Raw genomic sequence first — 6,000 nt, forward strand, 5'->3', positions numbered from 1 at the left:
GGCTTGAACTCTGGTGTGATTCCCCTTGGAGACTGAGTTCTGGAACTGACCTCAGAGAAGTATTGCCGTGAATTGTGTCGGGATGTTAGGAGGCCACGCATGAGAGTCGCCCTTGGAAACTGAGATCTAGGCCCAGGCTGGCTTTCCACAGAGCACTGGGAATCTCAGCCCGGATATCACATGATTTTATTCTTAAAGACCTGGCAGCCATCGTGGAGAGTCCAAACACACGTGGACCTCACATTGTAGACCTCAATGGGCCTGGCTTCCTGTGACCTTTTGGCCACTCCTTGGGAAGCCTTGTTTGTGAGAGTTCTCCAGAGCTTTCGTTGAAATGAGCTTCCTCACCATTTAATGGTTCCTGAAGGAATGGAAACCCACAGTGCCTCCAACTTCATCCTTTAAAAATGGCTAGCTAGATAAATACCATGACATTTTTGAAATTCCCATGACCAGGTGGCACTGGAGAACCTTTGGATGTCCTGTTGCTGATCATGAGTGTACCAGACAGTGCCTTGATTGACTGGGTTTCATGAAAATGGTGTAGAACAGAGATGCCAGTGAGTTGGGGCCTGCTGAGTAGTGGGCCTAGAGCAGTGGTGTGCAGGTGTGTGATAGAACATCTGTGGTGGGGCCATGTGGATCTGCCATTGGCTTCCAATTGGCTTGTGACTGACATGGTGCAGCGAGCAGACCCTTCTATGTAAAGGCATCTTGTTATATGGAGAGGTTTCAGGGCAATGTTCAGAATCAGGTTGCTATGGTCAAGGGGGCAAGCTCTGTGGGATAGAAGCCTGGCTGGTGCATTCTCCTAGGACCTTGACCCACCACACGTGACAGAACTCCCTCCAGCACTGTGTCCCAGTTGAACTCCTTGTATTTCCTGAAGCAAATTCCAAACTCCCAGTGCAGCAGCAAGAAACACCACGAAAAGTGGAGGATGACCAAATGGCTTCACAGTCCACACAGGGAGACACTTAGACCCCAGTGGCCACAGTTTACCTGCAAAGAGAGAATTCAGCACTTCTGCCTCATGTTCATTGGAAAATCAGAAACCATGTCCTCCAGGTCACATAGATGCAGACCTGGTTTGATGGTCTCACTACAAAGGAAGCTAAAGCTCCTGACAACAACATATATTTCAAGTGCCCAACCTCAGAAGCAGTTTCTCACGAAGTCTTTAGGCCAGCAGAGCTCCACGTTTGTGGAGTGTTTACCCTGTCCCTTACTCATGGAAAGTAGTCTACCACCTCCAAGGTTGTGAACTCCTGAGCATTTTCCATTCCACATATGTATTCACAGCATTTCTAACTCTTCTCCTCAAATTGTGTCTTACTTATTGTGAAGGTAATGTCAAGGCAATGTTCTGGATGAGAGTGGGAAGATTTTTTTGTAGCACATATTGGCCTACACATTGGATTCATTTTCCTATTTTCCGTTCGAAATACTGAATCCCTGACACTAACCCATACCCTACTAGATTGTGACTACGAATACTAATATGATGGAGAAAAATAACTCAAACAGAATAGAAATACAGGCAGTTCAGAGGAGGCCTGGTGTATAGTTGGACTGGCCTTTGGCATTATAAAGGGTAGGTGTTATAAATCTAGTCCAATTTAGTAGAAATAGTTCTCCATGTGTTTTGAATGTTAACAAATATGTGAATTCCTGTCTCCCTTTCTCTGTAGCCTATTCAGCAACATGCATTTTTACATGCACATATAGAATCCTACCTCCTATCCCACGTCCATTCTTGTGAGGTGGCTGACTTGGCAGATACAAACTGTGAGAAGAGATCACTCCTCCTAAACGCTGTTGGAACTGAAAATTCAACCTCCAGGTGAGCTTCCCACATGAACAACATGATACATAAATACATGTTCAGTAAAATAAATATTTTTGGATCTGTGGATGATAAATATTTCATGATGAATTTCGATTGGCATATATATTTCTACTCTTTAATGTCTGTGTTTGTGTGTGTGTTTTTCTTTTGTGTATATATATATATATATATATATATATATATATATATATATATATACATACACACACACACACACACACACATACACACACTCTCCAGATTTTTCAAAATATGAAATGTATGTGTCATATTATATACTCCCTAAATTCATTCATGTTCATATATGTGGATTTATAATCAACTTTTCACAAGATTATTCTCAGAAATAGTCATCCACCTGAAATACATATTTGTTTCCTAGTGCTGAAATCCTAATATTTCTACAGTAACTGACCCAGTTTAACATGAATGCAAGTAGATTCCTATGGGACATGATGTGTATTTTGACGTTCATTTTTATTCAACACTGGTACATTACTATTTCTTCAGTTGATGCACATCATAGGATATGTATTTCATCCTCAAGTTCACAAATTTCTAGGCATTCATTTCCCTTTCAATCACTTCCTGCTTCAGAACACATGTATTCCTCCACGTTTCTTGACTGGTCTTTTCATGAGACTTCTTTCCAAACACATTCTTTTCCATTTCCATAATCCCTTGTGAAGCAAAACTCACACCCCCTTCATGGTAAACCATAACCCCAATATCACCATTAGATGTATAACTGGTTAGAATGAATGGTTGTGTATCAATATTAGATTTCCTATATATTTTCAGATATCAATGCAATCCATTATTTAAATTGGAACCTGTTATACTATTTATTCACAGTATGGTCTATTCATGCATTATCTCTATATTCATAGACCCAGGGTACACCTATTTGTACCCCCAAAGGCTAATTTATATGTCTTCAACATATTACTCCCAGAAATGGTGGAAGAAACACTCATGTCACCTGATCTACATATACATTTTATCACAGTGATATTCTGGACACAAAATGCAAAGGTCACACTTATGATTGCACCAACGCCTCATTGGAAAGTGAGCATGGATTACTAAAAACATCCTTGTCCAGGTTGCCTAATGCTCTCAAATGTCAATGCTATTGGTGACTACACATTTGTTTCTTCCTAAGATGATATATTCAACCTCAACCCTGTTGAAAATGTCTAATCCACTCACTCACTTTATACTTTGCCTGATTTCCTAATGTCTCTATTGATATCTGCTTTCCTACATATGTTCCCCAGTTCATCATTGTGACTGACTCTTCACATGTGCTGACGTTTACATTCACTCTCTAACCGACACCCTATTGCTAAAGAACTTTTGGTCCAAATTGCATACTCACTCTTCTTCCAAAACTTACCAACTATCTTCCTAATCCTACCTACTATCCCTTTTTGACTGGATGTTCTCTTCTACATTCAATCATCCAAGGTACAAGGTCCTATGCCATTGTGTACCGATTTATCTGAGACATCTGTGCAGAAAGTCATTCAAAGCTAAGTATCCCAATCAAGGGCCCAATGCCCTTCTGGCCTTCAAATCTTACTTGGATTTCTGTTTTCATACATATATTTCACCTATATATTATTATAAATATCCCAGGTTCCCAATACCATTCTTCATCCAGCAGAGTGATTCCTAAGCCACATCAAACAGGTTCTTAACCCTAACCATACACTGTTCCCTCAATCTAACTTTACAGAAGAGCAGGGACAGAGTGGGTCTTACAATACAGGAATGTGGGGGATCTTCCACCTGCTGAGAACCTCAAAGGTCCATGCAGAAATGATCCCTGGAGAAGATGTAGGCAGCTATGAAGGACCTGAGAGAGCAGAAGTCATCTTCCATGGCAAACAACCTGGTCAGGATGAAGGGATGTGTCTGAATGAGCCTCTCTCTTCTTAATGTAGACAAGATGGACCAAAGCAGGCCTGTGTGGAGAGCTGTTCCTTGGTGCCTATGGTTGATATTCCATTCTAACTTGTGAAAGTGTCACAGGAAGGAGGGGCAGCCTCCATCTCATGGGAGCCTTGGAAGCAACTGTTAGGACACAGTGGTTGCCAAGGCAGTGACCTCATTCAGTTCCTGAAGGAAGTGACCTCACCTCACTTCCTTGGTGATGGAACTCTCTGAACTTGGGATCCAGGAAGCCAGGCACCCAGAGCCAGTCCCAGTCCCAGTCCCAGTGGGCTCACTTGTTTGGATTTACCAAGGACAGAGTCAGTCTTTCTTGGTACCCACTGAGGTGAGGATTGCCAAATGCCAGGAAAGCTCTGCAGAGGGGCCTTTCCTGAGAAAGCAGGTAGTGGCTCACCGCTGGCTCCTGACAACTTCACAGAGTTGGCCAAGGAGGCCAGATGTGAGACAGGACAGGCCCTTTCGGGGGAACATAGTATGGCCCACCAGTCAGACGACACTCCGGGTAGTCACAGACCAACTTGGAAGGAGGTGCCTTTGTGGGTGTGGGTGTGAGTTTGTGGTTTTGTCTCATGTTCTGAGAATAGGTAGGAAAGGCGGTTTGTTTGGGTTGGAGTGGACTGTTTCTAGTAAGGCTTTTGACAAGGCGAGTGTTTCTATGTTTGTGTATCCCACTGTGTCCCTGGTTGTAGACATTAGAAAAGAGAATGCATCAATGGATGTGTCCTGTCTAGTAGAAAGCTTCCCAGCATTCATCCTGCCCAATTTATGAATGGACTGCGGCTTGCCTTATGGATGGGCAACGCCTACTATCTTCCTAAGTTCCTGTTTTCTTCCTGAATTCTGGCCACTCTCCAGAATAGGCTCATGGTTTTGTGTCCAAGATATGTACCACCTCCAAGCTCGGTGACATGGCCATGTACTGGATAGTTGAAAGAAATGGTGAGCATCTCAGAAAACTCAGATATCAGTGTGATCAGTAAAGTCTCCCTAGAGAAACCCTGCTTTGGGCCTTTGGCTTACCTATCCTTTTGTGGCCCTGAATGTCAGGAAGGCCTTTGCCTCAGGGCACCCCTTTGTGAAGCCTGAAGAAAACAGTTTTCAAATGGAAATGAATGGGCATCACCTGTGGCTCTTTGCTTAATTGCTTTGCAAAGGGATGTGTCTGAATCAGCCTCTTGGCCCTGTGTGAGGCTGTGGCTTACATTGTCAGCACCTGATGGATCCAAAGAAAGATCCCATGCGTGCATCCAAGGCCAAATTGGCACAAAAGCAGTCATCCTGGATGAGGTCTCTCGCCTTCCTCTGTAAGGTTCCTGACCTCCATCAAGTGAGAATAGGGATCCTTTGTGTCAAATGAGTCCTTCAAAGCCATGCAGAGGCTAGCCCATAGGTGCTTGGGTTTTCTCATGACTCCAGTTCACACAAAGAATCTATACCCGGCAGTCAGTAGGCCTCCAATTGGAGAAGTAGAGCAGTATTAAAGGCAGGCCTATTTGATCACTCCAGGTCCAAAGGAAGGGTGTCCAGGCCACCCTGACATTAGGCAAATGAGAGGCAAGGGAGCTTATTGTGGACACTGTCTTGGGCTGTGCCCCTCATGGAAACCTCCAGCCAGAGGTCATGATGAGTGTCTGTATGGAAGAAGATGAGGGCCATGTGGCAGTGTTTTGGTTTGAATTGTGGTGTGGCAGTGGGAAGAGATGACTGGGTCCACCTGGGCTTGAACTCTGGTGTGATTCCCCTTGGAGACTGAGTTCTGGAACTGACCTCAGAGAAGTATTGCCGTGAATTGTGTCGGGATGTTAGGAGGCCACGCATGAGAGTCGCCCTTGGAAACTGAGATCTAGGCCCAGGCTGGCTTTCCACAGAGCACTGGGAATCTCAGCCCGGATATCACATGATTTTATTCTTAAAGACCTGGCAGCCATCGTGGAGAGTCCAAACACACGTGGACCTCACATTGTAGACCTCAATGGGCCTGGCTTCCTGTGACCTTTTGGCCACTCCTTGGGAAGCCTTGTTTGTGAGAGTTCTCCAGAGCTTTCGTTGAAATGAGCTTCCTCACCATTTAATGGTTCCTGAAGGAATGGAAACCCACAGTGCCTCCAACTTCATCCTTTAAAAATGGCTAGCTAGATAAATACCATGACATTTTTGAAATTCCCATGACCAGGTGGCACTGGAGAACCTTT

The sequence above is a fragment of the Spermophilus citellus genome (genome assembly GCF_964194105.1).
Source record: "Spermophilus citellus genome assembly, chromosome: 17".
NCBI classification, from domain to species: Eukaryota; Metazoa; Chordata; class Mammalia; order Rodentia; family Sciuridae; genus Spermophilus; species Spermophilus citellus.